Source organism: Taudactylus pleione, unplaced genomic scaffold, assembly GCF_031769625.1.
Source record: "Taudactylus pleione unplaced genomic scaffold, aTauple2 ptg000571l, whole genome shotgun sequence".
Taxonomy (NCBI): domain Eukaryota; kingdom Metazoa; phylum Chordata; class Amphibia; order Anura; family Myobatrachidae; genus Taudactylus; species Taudactylus pleione.
The window spans coordinates 1,142,712-1,156,484 of NW_028284973.1; the positions used below are offsets into that span (position 1 = coordinate 1,142,712).

The 13,773-nt window shown below is 46.2% G+C and overlaps 1 long non-coding RNA gene across 1 annotated transcript; it reads left to right on the forward strand.

The window, feature by feature from the left end:
• The first annotated feature begins 7 nt into the window (after window positions 1-7).
• LOC148481626 (uncharacterized) lies at window positions 8-11,981 on the forward strand. Its single transcript, XR_015871890.1, has 3 exons — window positions 8-142; window positions 6,207-6,301; window positions 10,825-11,981. It is a non-coding gene; the product is annotated as an uncharacterized LOC148481626 (long non-coding RNA).
• Window positions 11,982-13,773: the final 1,792 nt, after the last annotated feature.

A 13,773-nucleotide genomic window follows, 5' to 3' on the forward strand; every position in this document is an offset into this window, starting at 1 on the left:
ACTAGGACTCGGCAGGTCATGTGACTTCTGTCCTGTTGCACTTGCAACCAGTGCCCGGCTACGTCCAGCAGCAACATTGTAATGTAATGTATATACTCTAGTGCTGGTGGGTTCAAGGCAGGCTGCTATGGGAGAGACAGAGGTAAGAAGCCGGTGTGCTGTACTGTGGGGACACATACTGCCCAGCCTGGGCATATGGGCAATAACTTGCTCTGGAGGGGGCATATCAGGAAGAATCTGGGGCACAAAGGTGGTCATGTAGGGAATATCCTGCAGTGGAGAGGGCATGTCAGGGAGAAGCTGGGGGTATGTGGGGCACACAGGTGGGGAATAACTTGCAGTGGAGGGGGAATGTCAGGAAGGTATGTGGGGCACACAGGTGGGGAATATCCTGCAGTGGAGAGGGCATGTCAGGAAGAAACTGGGGGTATGTGGGGAATATCCTGCAGTGGAGAGGGCATGTCTGGAAGAAACTGGGGGTATGTGGGGCACACAGGTGGGGAATATCCTGCAGTGGAGAGGGCATGTCAGGAAGAAACTGGGGGTATGTGGGGCACACAGGTGGGGAATATCCTGTAGTGGAGAGGGCATGTCAGGAAGAAGCTGGGGGTATGTGGGGCACACAGGTGGGGAATATCTTGCAGTGGAGAGGGCATGTCAGGAAGAAGCTGGGGGTATGTGGGGCACAGGTGGGGAATATCCTGCAGTGGAGAGGGCATGTCAGGAAGAAGCTGGGGGTATGTGGGGCACACAGGTGGGGAATATCCTGTAGTGGAGAGGGCATGTCAGGAAGAAGCTGGGGGTATGTGGGGCACACAGGTGGGGAATATCCTGTAGTGGAGAGGGCATGTCAGGAAGAAGCTGGGGGTATGTGGGGCACACAGATGGGGAATAACTTGCAGTGGAGAGGGCATGTCAGGAAGAAGCTGGGGGTATGTGGGGCACACAGGTGGGGAATATCCTGCAGTGGAGAGGGCATGTCAGGGAGAAGTTGGGGGTATGTGGGGCACACAGGTGGGGAATATCCTGCAGTGGAGAGGGCATGTCACGGAGAAGCTGGGATATGTGGGGCACACAGGTGGGGAATAACTTGCAGTGGAGGGGGCATGTCCGGGAGAAGCCGGGGTCTGTGTGGCACACAGGAGGGGAATAACTTGCAGTGGAGGGGGCATGTCCGGGAGAAGCTGGGATATGTGGGGCACACAGGTGGGGAATAACTTGCAGTGGAGAGGGCATGTCCGAGGGAAGCTGGGTATGTGTGGATATATACATAAAACATGGACAGCCTAATAATGAGTGTATATTATTGTTTTCAACAAGCCCCGAAGTTCAATCAATTTATTTATTATCAGTAATTTATATAGTGCACACATATTATGCAGCACTTTACAGAGAGAATTTGGCCATTCACGGCAGTCCCTGCCCCAGTGTATGTTACAATACATATTCCCTACCGGTAACATGTACACACTAGGGTTAATTTTTGAAACAGTTAAGGCTGTGGTTTGGTTTGAAACCCAAGACCTCAGTGCTGTGAGATAGTGATGCTAATCATTATACCATCCGTGCCGCCCACACCGATGTTTAAAGCTGCATACACACACAACGATTGAGTTAATGAACGATTTTAGTAAACGATTTTCTACCTTGAAAAAATGAACTAAAATCGTTTACTAAAGTTGTTCATTTACTATGTTCATTTAAATGTAATGAACGATTTTTATGAATTACAAACGATTTTTGCATATTAACTTAATGAAAATCGTTGAGTTGACAAGCCTGACTGAACTACAACTACAAACGTGAACGCGCATGAACAATAATCGTTCATCGTTTGACTCAGAAAGTGAACGATTTTTTTAAACGATAATCGTTCAAAAAAATCGTGTGTGTATGCACCTTAAAGCTGCATACACACACAACGATTTTTTTAATGAACGATTTGAGTAAACGATTTTTTCCCTTGAAAAAATTTACTAAAATCGTTTACTAAAGTTGTTCATTTACTAAATGTCATGAATGATTTTTATGAACTACAAACGATTTTTGCATATTCCCTTAATGAAAATCGTTGAGTTGACAAGTCTGACTGAACGACAAACTACAAACGTGAACGCGCATGAACAATAATCGTTCATCGTTTGACTCAGAAAGTGAACGATTTTTGCCATCAATTATCATTAAACGATATAGTTTAACGATAATCATTAAAACAATCGTTGTGTGTGTATGCAGCTTTAGTACTGGATAGCGTGTCCAAACTGCAGTTTAGGAGCGCCAAACCAGGACGTTTCCCCAATTTCTGCTCGACACCTCAGGAGGCAGCTAACAGAAATCATGCTATTCCATCCTCTGGGTCCCACAACCATACTTCTCTGCCATACTTGAACCATACCTGAGTATGCTACCAGTGTCTCGTCACTGCTAGCCTCCACCTCTCATTGGGTCTCAGACTTAAACCTGGTCCCTAGTGCTGTAGTGAGTCCCTCCTACCATTCTCTCCTCTTTTTGGACCTCACAGACTTTTCATCCTGACTCCGGACTGCCAGAGCCTTTTGTCACCATAGCCCTGCTTCCTTCAACTAGTTTCAATTATCTACTTATATATTTTTAACTTTATATTAAATACTGTGAAACATTGATATGTATTAGAAACATTGATCAACCATATTGTAGTGCTTTCTAACATTAACAATTCAAAATTCTAAGTATTTTTTTTTATCTCATTAAAAGAAAGCCAGACTAAGGGCCCCATTTAACAACAATGCATAACCCCTTTACACTCGCCAAAGGGGTTATGTCATCCTTTCTGTATTTAACAAACATGGTAATCTAAGATTACTGCTGTTTGTCACTGCATCGTTCTCGCCATCTTTAAATGCGATGCGGTCCCCACTGCCCGCTTCAATGAATAATTTCAGGCACTGCCGGGCCCTCGACGGGTGAATCAATCAGGAACATGTGCAGACTGACCGTTGCACATGACAGAGTAGAACGTCGCTGGCAGCAATAGGCTGCCAGCAGGTGAGCGTAGGACCCCGCCAACGAGGAAGATTTTGCCGGAGGGATGAGTAATGATGAATACCAGTGGCATATTCATTTGTATCACTGCAATACTAAACAAAATATGCCGCTGGTATTAAGGATTGTGTTTAAATGGGGCCCTAAGTCTTTTTTCCACTCATCTCAGTAGGATGTAGGTTTTGAATTGAAATAAACATGAAGGAGATTAAACCATAAGATGTTTTCTCCTGTCCTATAGGATTGCTAGGGGAGGAGTTTGTGGAGTCTTGGCTGATGCTAGGCAGATTTAGAACTTCTCTGTTCTAGTTCACCCTCACTATATCTCTGTTATGGGTGTGAATTTACTGTATTAGTTCAGCTCACTCAAATGAAGACCACAAGCAACAATAATGTGGAATAATACCAGGGGGATTCCCTTATAATAGGCTTTTTTTTATGAAGCCATGGTGCCGTGCCTGTAGTCACAGCATAATAAGAAAAAAAAAAAACAAGGCGGTTTAAACCAGCCAACCCTGAATTTTTACCATTACGATCTATAGCTTCTAATACCCCCTTTGCCAACCCCCCTACTCACTCTCTCTCTCTCACATCTTCACTCACCTGGCATACCTCCCTTCCCCTCTTAGCTCTGCCCCTCCCTAACTCTCCCCGCTTTCTCCCTTCTCTGACTCACCAACTCTCTTTCTCCTGTGCTCTCTGGAATTTTAAGCTGGGTACACACTGAGACGATGTAGGCACGATATGTCGCTTCTGGCCGAATCAGAGCGACATATCGGCCGTATCGCTCAGTGTGTATGGCCAGTATGTGCGCTCCCGTGGCTGTTTGCGACATCATCTGGGATATCGCATGCTGCCCCGTTGCAGGTAATGAAGGACGCCCCAGACTTCACTCGGGGTGGCTTCCTCGACGTTCCGACGTTGGGATTATGATGGGCATCAGTATTTCTACGCCTATCCTAAATCCCTAGCCGGCATTCCCTATATATCTGCAGATATATGGGTGCATCTGCTGTTGTGTACTGGTGACCTGCCGATCTCCCGTACACATGCTGCAGGGACCCGGAGGTGAGAGACAGCTCAACTGGGCAGACATATTTAACTGCCCGCCCAGTTGTGACATCAGCCTGACACATCGGACGGACGTTTAGTAAGTGTATATGCACTTACCAAATATCAGGTCGGCAGATTGGCCAAAAGGCTGACCCTTCGACCTAGTGTGTGACCTAGTGTGTACCCAGCATGACCTCCTCGCCATTACTAAAACTTTGCACTCCACATCTGACACCACTCCACTCCCCACCCTCCCCCGCTTTCTCACCTGGGGGTCTTTCTCTCTCACATCCCTCATCCTGGTGACTGACAAAGTGGTGGCACAGGAGTCACAAGGATGTATCAAATGTCGCATGCAGGGACAGAGCTGGCGAGAAACCTCTGTCCCTGCCAATGACCTCTAAGCACTTCACAAGGTGTTAGTGTGACCGCGCATGTGCCATCGCCGGCTACTACTACTAAACCCGATAATCCGGTGAGTCGCTCTGTGACTCCGGTCAGCTGATCGCCGGACTCCTTCTCTTGTCATCTGATGTGTGCTGTAAACTGACATGCTGATTTACAGCACCAGTCAGATCCCGGGGTCACAGAGCAGGAGCCCGGCGATCAGCTGACCGGAGTCACAGAGGAGATCGCCGGTCCCTGACTGCAGGTAAGTGTTTTTTTTTTTTTTTTTCATTTAAATTTTTTTTTGCTTACTGTAATCATCCTGTGGTCTATTTAGACACACAAGGCTGATCGCAGGTGCCAGCTCGCAGCTCTTCTCTGCCTTTTTTTTTTTACAATTTAACTTTAGTAAATTTTATCAGATCGCATTTCCCATTACAATTATGGGAAATGCGATCTGCTTACTAAAAGAAAATCTGATAATTAGGACTTGTAGGAAAATTGTTTCCCTTTAGAACAGTTAGGTGATACTAAAGTAATGTGAAAAGGGTGTGAAAACATCCCTTTTCATAATATTTTAGTAAAAATAATATTGATAAATATGCCCACAAATATCTTACCTCCTCCTAATCTTCCAATTCATGCTACCTCTTTGCAACCTTCTAACTTCCTCCCTTCTCGTCCGTTATCCTCCAACCTCACTGCCCCTTGTTTTGCCAAAATTGTAGCTACCCCCAACACCTTCTCCTCTCTCTAGCCTTCCCCCTCCTACACACACACACACGCACACCGTTATCGCCCTTGAACTGTCTGTCCATCCTTTCTGCCTTCTCTCCAACACCAGAGATGAATTCTGCATAGTCCTCATTCCCCCTTCCACCTGGCCACTTAACCCCATATCCAGTGTTTCCACACTCTCTCTCCTGTTTGCTCTAATCTTGCCTATTTCTGCAACCGATCCTTGTCCCTCTTTCGGCAAACATGCCCTAGTCTCGGAAAATCTTTAAGAAACTTCCCCTTGACTCTCACTACCACCATACCTCTCTTTTTGACTATGCCCAGTAGCGGCTCCAGGCACGGGCAAGCCGGTCCGTCAGCCGGAGCGCTACTGTTTCCGGAGGGCGCAGGAAACGCCCACCTCCCTCCCAGCGCTATGGGATATATTTAAGCTCAGCTGGGAGGGAGCGGAGGAGGGAAGGGGCGGCAACACAGGATGGCGCTGGGCGCAGCACAGCCTAGCGCCGGCCCTGACTATGCCTCCAAGTTCATTTGGGATGTAGTCAAAAGGTCAACAGTTAAAATGTCGGCACCAAAAGGTCAACAACCAAAAAGTTCAACATGGACATAAAGTCAACAGGTTTATACCTAAGACAGTAAAAAAGGTCGACATGGTCAGAATGTCTACATTTTTGTAACTTTTGGACATCCTTTGCTCCACACTCTCCACTGCACCAGCCATCTTGACTCGGTCCTACCATAGTTCACCTTCTACCTAACCAATCGCTCCTTCGCTGTCTCCTACCTCTCGCCTAGTGAGACTCTCTACCAAATTTCCTGGCTTTAAACTCGCCCATAAAACAAACCTTTTTATTAAAGTGTACCAACCCTTCTCATACCTCAGTACTTTCTCCTTTAACTCTCCACCATTTTTCCATCTCCGTTCACCCTCCAATTGTTCACCCCTTCATACATATTGTGCTCCTGTAGCATATACTGCGTAACCTGTGCTTCACTGTTTCCTTCAGCGTCTCTGACTGTTCACCCGCCTATTGGTACAGGATCACTGAGAGCAGAATCAATTCCCGCCACGACTCACCACTGTATGCTCTTGCCAGCTTCAGTGAGTTGCCCTTCCTATTTCTCTATTATCTCTCCAACCCAGTATTTTGTGTTATATTAGCATTTGGTACATACTTGCCTATCCTCCCGATTCGGCCGGGAGCCCCCCGGAAAAGCTGGCAAGCCTCCCGTCGGCCTCTACCCCCCTCCTCCCCCACGGTTACAAGATAATCCCCCTCATCGGGGGGTGCAATTCACAATGAATCGCATCATTTTGGCCCCACCCCCTGCTTATCAATCTGGTAAACTCTACATTGTGTAGCGGGGACAGGGCCAAAGTGATATAATTGCCACAAATGTCAGGTAAGCTGTCCGGCCACGCCCACCAATGCCGACCATGCCCCCTACTATGCCACTCTGGCTGCTTCCTCCCGGAAGGGGCAGCCAGAATGTCGGCAACCCTGATTTGGTATTTATGCTATGTACTTATGTTACGCTCTGGTGTTGTGTATTGTACTTATGCTATGTAATTATGTTATGGTCTGGTGTTGTGTATTGTTCTTATGCTATGTAATTATGTTATGGTCTGGTGTTGTGTATTGTACTTATGCTATGTAATTATGTTATGGTCTGGTGTTGTGCTTTGTAATTATGTTACGATCTGGTGTTGTGCTACAGTGTTTCCGGAAAGTATTCACAACGCTTCACTTTTTCCACATTTTGTTATGTTACAGCCTTATTCCAAAATGGAATAAATTAATTTTTGTCCTCAAAATTCTGCACACAATACCCCATAATGACAACATGTAAAAAGTTTTTTTAAGATTTTTGCAAATTTAATAAAACAAACAAAACCCTAAGAGATCACATGTACATACGTATTCACAACCTTTGCTCAATACTTTTGTTGATGCACCTTTGGCAGCAATTACAGTCTCAAGTATTTTTGAATATGGTGCCACAAGCTTGGCACACCTATCTTTGGGCAGTTTCGCCCATTCCTCTTTGCAGCACCTCTGAAGCTCCATCAGGTTGGATGGGAGGCGTCGGTGCACAGCCATTTTCAGATCTCTCCAGAGTTGTTCAGTTGTATTCAAGTCTGGGCTCTGGCTGGGCCACTCAAGGACATTCAGAGTTGTCCTGAAGCCACTCCTTTGATATCTTGGCTGTGTGCTAGGCCCCAGTCTGAGGTCAATGTCACAAACCGTGCTAGAGACCTCCGCCTCAGACCCCTGCATCTTCCCATACGTCTGTGCCATCGCTGCCGCTGAGCCGTCACCCTGCTGTTCCAGTGATTTCTGATGCGGGGCCTCTGCTTAAGGATCGTCTGCAGCATCCCCGCTGTTGCCTGAGTCCCTCTGTCGCAGGTCCATGCGCGCACAGCGGGGCCAGCATACAAGTTCTCTGGAACATGGGCGCAGCCATCTTGGGCCAGGTCAGGTGATACTTGGGCATCCAGTCAGCAGCAGTCTCAAGTTGCTTCAGCCACTCCGCTTCAGCCTGATAGTATGAAAGACCTTCCTGTAACACATGCTGGTTGCCAGTGCAACAATGTCCATTGCTGCAGCGTGACCTATGGGCCTGATTCAGTGCCGGACGCTCTGACAGAGCGCTCGCTCTGAATCAGGGCTGGCCCTCTGGTTTTTTTGAGAGGCCATGATGATGGTCGCGATGGTCAAGACCGTCGCGACCATCGGGCTTACGACGAGACCCTTGTTGGAGGGTCTCGTTGCCGCAAGCCCAAGAGTGCTTTCGGTTCTAACAGAGTGATGTCAGTGGGGCCGGCCCCAGACGGTAGACGTTCCCATGGGAACGCCTCCATCTGGGCAGCCACGCTCCCGGCCCGCCCACCAAAGGGGGCGTGCTGTCACTCAACATCGACAGCACGCCCCCTTTGGTACGAGACCCGGAGCGACGGTTTGCCCGTCGCTATCCGGGTCTCGGGCATGCACACGATGGAGCCGGCTCCGTCATGCGCACTGGGCCACCATCGACTCACTTGCGAGCGCTTAGCGCTCGCGAGCGGGTTTGAATCAGGCCCTATGTTCCTGAGTTCCCTGTGTGAAACCTATGCTTCCCAGCATAACAAAGCAATTACAGATTCTTCAGTTCAATCCATGTTACTCCAGTCCGGAGACTATTACAGATTCTTCAGTTCAATCCATGTTACTCCAGTCCAGAGACAATTACAGATTCTTCAGTTCAATCCATATAACTCCAGTCCGGAGTCAATTACCAATTCTTCAGTTGAATCCACGTTACTCCAGTCCGGTGTCAATTACCAGTCCTTCAGTTCAATCCACGTTACTCCAGTCCAGTGTCAATTACCAGTCCTTCAGTTCAATCCACGTTACTCCAGTCCGGAGTCAGTTACTAGTTCATCTAGTTCTAAGACTACAGTTCCTTTTCTCAGTACAGAGACTATTCAGAGACTTAGACATACAGTTCTACTCAGCATCTTCTAGTTGCGTTATCTCTGCCCAGAGGACTCTAGTATTTAATCCTGTGTTGCATCCTCTCTTATTTCTACTGTATGAGCAGAAATTATATTAAACCGTCCAGTTTCAAACCATCTACTGATCCTGGTGTTTCTGTCCAACACCCCAGTTCAGGTACACAACTCCAAGTTCCTCAGTCTGTGACAGTCAAGAGCGCTCTGGAGCAGGTTTTCATCCAGGATGTCTCTGTACATTGCTGCATTCATCTTTCCCTCTATCCTGTATAGTCTCCCAGTTCCTGCCGCTGAAAAACATCCCCACAGCATGATGTTGCCACTGCAGGGATGGTATTGGGCTGGTGATGAGCGGCGCCTGGTTTGCTCCAAACATAATGTCTGGCATTCATGCCAAAAAGTTCAATCTTTGTCTCATCAGACCAGAGAGTCCTTCAGGTGCATTTTGGCAAACTCCAGGTGCGCTGCCATGTGCTTTTTACTAAGGAGGGGCTTCCGTCTGGCCACTCTAATATAAAGGCCTGATTGGTGGATTTCTGCAGAGATGGTTGTCCTTCTGGAAGGTTATCCTCTCTCCACAGAGGAATGCTGTAGCTCTGACAGAGTGACCATCGGGTTCTTGGTCACCTCCCTGACTAGGGTCCTTCTCCCCCGATCGCTAAGTTTAGATGGCCGACCAACTCTAAGAAGAGTCCCGGTGGTTCCGAACTTCTTCCATTTACGGATGATGGAGGCCACTGTGCTCATTGAGACCTTCAAAGCAGCAGATATTTTTCTGTACCCTTCCCCAGATTTGTGCCTCAAGACAATCCTGTCTCAGAGGTCTACAGACAATTCCTTGGATTTCATGCTTGGTTTGTGCTCTGACATGCACTGTCAAGTGTGGGACCTTATATAGACAGGTGTATGCCTTTCAAAATCATGTCCAATCAACTGAATTTACCAGAGGTGGACTCCAGTTAAGCTGTAGGAACATCTCAAGGATGATCAGTGGAAACAGTATGCACCTGAGCTCAATTTTGAGCTTCATGGCAAAGGCTGTGAATACTTATGTACATGTTATTTCTAAAGCTGCATACACATGTATCGATTTGGTAAATGAACGATTTTAGTAAACGATTTTCGTTAATTTTTTTCAAGAGAAAAATGAACGAAAATCGTTTACTAAAATGGTTCATTTACCAAATGTAATGAACGATTTTTACAAACCACAAACGAATTTAGATACTTACCTTAATGAAAATCGTTCAGTTGGACAGTCAGAATGGACGATGAACGATAAACTAGAAACGTGAACGCACATGAACGATTATCATTCATCGTTGTACATCTGAAACTGAACGATTTTTTTGAACGATAACGATAAAACTATAGTTAAATTGTTGAAAAAATCGTTGTGTGTGTATGTACCTGTAGTGTTGTTTTTTTTTTTTTTAAATTTGCAAAAATCTCAAAAAAACTTTTTATACTTTGTCATTATGGGGTATTGTGTGTAGAATTTTGAGGAGAAAAATGAATTTATTCCATTTTGGAATAAGGCTGTAACATAACAAAATGTGGAAAAAGTGACGCTCTATATGTAATCGGCTTTTGAGGGGTTCCTTTGAGGAACAATGGGAACTGCACATTGACTGACTAATTTTTCCCCGAGGTTCACATGAATTAGTCCTGGCGGACATTGCTTATTAGTACTATTAACCAGCTAAATTTGTCAGCCAGGTAATACGTAACCGCACCAAGAAATTGGAAGATTAATTCCTGGAAAAAATATTCGGCATGTAGCTCTCGCCCAATTTGATTGATTGAACCACGTGTGTTTCTCTTTGTCAACTTATAAACTTTTTGGACATGTCGGCAAGACTGCGACAGCCTCCATCTTGCTGCAATTAAATTTTATTAGTCTCGTATTGACACTTAATATCTGGTGCAAAAATAACCTTTTTTTTATTTAATTTTTTTGGTCACAAACATTATTTTCCTTTCTCCTATTGATATCGCCTTGTCTGCTCATGAAATTATGCTCTCCAGTATTTAGTGCTTTCCAGTCCAGTTCCACTGGTTATATGTCATATCACAACCTCACAGTTTCTGAGCTCTCTACTCACGCCAACCTTCCTTTTTTTTTCTCCCAGGTTACTACAGATCTCAGAACTGAAACCCTTCCTGCATGCTGTACCTGCCCCTGGAACTCCTCAACTGAATGTCTGCCAAGTATCCATTGTCTAACTGCAGAGCTCGCCTAGTACTTACGATTTCCGATTGGACATATCCCTGTGAATGCAATCTCCTAGATACGTCCAACTGTAAATAAATCACATAAATGGCTGAAGTTGAGGCACTGAAAGAAAGCCCAGGGCCGCAGTTAGGGTCTTATTCTGAGTCTGATGCAGTGTCCATATCACGCGCAATTGAGCTATTTTTTTTTTGTTTTACTGCGTATCTGTCTAAGTCGCATTACGCATGTGTCCGGAGATCTTGCGCACTTAGAGTCGCAGTAACAATTTAGACGGTCGGTCTCAGAAATATCTTGAGCGTATTTGGAGGTGGCTAAGCGGACGCATATCCATCCATCATATTTTGGTTGTATAATGGGAGTGTGGTGGACGTATCGTAGAAGTGATTGCAGACGCATAATCGCTCACATTGAGGCCATACTCTGATGGAAAATCCGCACCTAGCTTGGGGCTGGTGCAAGTATCGGTGATGCGACTGATGGTGACGTCTGAAAACGCACCAAGCGGTATTGGATCATCTAAAGATGCTCAAAGTGGGCGTCTCAGTCCTCGCACATTCAGGCGCACGCTTGTACACCAGGGAAGGGCTTGTAGAGATATTTGCATAGTGTCGCCAAAGCCATACCAGCGAAAGGTGCACATATGGACGCCTCAGCGTCCAACTCACAATGGCAACATTTATGTATGCGAATTGGATTAATGGTATTTAACATTATAAGGCCGGTATCCAATTAGCCCCCATCATTTTTCTTATGAAAAAATGGGCTGTTATCGTGATTTTTTGTTATTATTCGAGCCCATTTTCGAAAAAACCCCAAAATGTCCCGTTTTTATGAGAAAGCACACCGCCGACACGAAAACAGGACTGCACTCACTGTAAGTATCTGTGTTGTGCAGTGCTTTATGGGGGTGGGGGGGGGATAGTGCCAAATAAAAAAATAAAATGAGTAGGTTTAATCAGTCCCATGCCTCATTGTGTTTAAGATATCAAACAAAATCTCCTGATCAATTGTTGTCTATAATATATATATTATTTCAAATAAACTGAGTGTTTTGTACAAGAAAATAAATTATTTATACTATGTTTATAATGTTAATATCCTTCCCACTTTAAAAGCAGCTCTGTCTGTGAGTGGAATCGGCATGATTTACTGGCGGACCTATGCCCGGCGGTTAGAATCCCGACAGCGGCATTCCGGCAGAGGAGGAAATCCCGATCGTCCAAGGTAAGTATTCTCTAACCCAATTCTACCCCCTAACCCTAACCCTCCCTTAGGGGTGCCTAAACCTAACCCCCCTGGGGGGGTGCCTAACCCTAGTCCCCCCCGGGGGTGCCTAACGCTAACCCCCCCTTCCCCTAGCCTAAACCTAACCTGGGGGGGATCGGGATGCCGGGCGTCTGGCTTCCGGCGCATGTCTAATGATAGGCGTCGGCATATCAACACCTGTCTTTAGACCCTTGCCGGGATATGACAGTAGGGAAGCCGGCGGACCTAATCCCGACAGCCGGCTTCCCGACTGTCATATCCCGGCAAGGGTCTAAAGCAGTGTTTCCCAACCTCGGTCCTCAAGGCACACTAACAGTCCAGGTTTCAGTGATATCCATGCTTGAGGGCAGATGGTTAAACCAAAGTATCTGAGGTACTAATTAAGACACCTGTGCTCAGGTATGGCTATCCTCAAAATCTGGACTGTTAGTGTGCCTTGAGGACCGTGGTTGGGAACCCCTGGTCTAAAGCATACCATGTGAGTGGATGTGGACGTAGTTTAACATATGGAGAATAAAAGGGAGCTTGCTCTAATTGGGGACCTATTAGGACCGTTGTGTGATCAACATCCAGCTCGGGAGCTTGCTCGATGTAGGGCTGATTCTGTGTTTGGTACACAGCTAAAACAAAAAACTAGTACTTTTGTACAGTATCTGGAAGAAACCATGATGCACTGCGAGGGGTGCAAATACTTTTGTTGTCTTTGCATGCAGGGTAAATTCTTACTGCTTTTGCATGTAGCCCACAAAAGCTGGGCAGCTTTATTTTTACACAGCAATTTAGATTTGAGCTATGACACGCCTCTCCCAGGTCTCGATCTTTGCACATTTTACATCTACCCCATCTGCAGCCCAGCATGGTTTTACCAAGGTGCAAAGCTACATGGTATTTTTTTTTGCTTTGCTCCCAGCCCCTATACTGTATCTCTGTTAGGGTAGGCCAGTTGAGTGACTTATTGGTATGGTAAGCCCCACTGGCTATAATTGTATTTTGTTGTATATGGGTGTATTTCTAAACAAAAATAATAATAAAACTAGGGATGAGCGGGTTCGGTTCCCTGAGAACCGAACCCACCCGAACTTCGGGAATCCGGGGCGATCCGAGCCCAAGCTCGGATCTCCCTGTCTGCCCCGGATCCCTCTCCCGAGGCAAAACCTCGAGATCTGCTGTCGGATCTCGAGGTTTTGCCTCGAGCGGCCATTTTAAAAAAAATGCCTTTGCCTTTAATGGGCAAAGTGCTGATTGGCTGACAGAGCCGTCTGTCACGGCTCTCAGCCAATCAGCATTATGGTGCTCATTTGCATGTAGCACGGACTCGTGAGATCCGTGCTACATGCATCTGTGTGATTGACAGTGACACAGAGCACAGATGGGTCAGTGAGACCCGTCTGTGCTGCTGTGTATTTCAATGACACAGATGCACGCACGGACCAGGAGATCCGTGCTACTTGCATCTGTGTCATTGACACAGAGCACTAACGGGTCCGTGAGACCCGTCTGTGCTGCTGTGGTAAAAAAAAAAAAAAAAAAACCTGTGTAAAAAGAGAAAAAAATGGCGTGCCCCCCCCCCAAAAAAGAG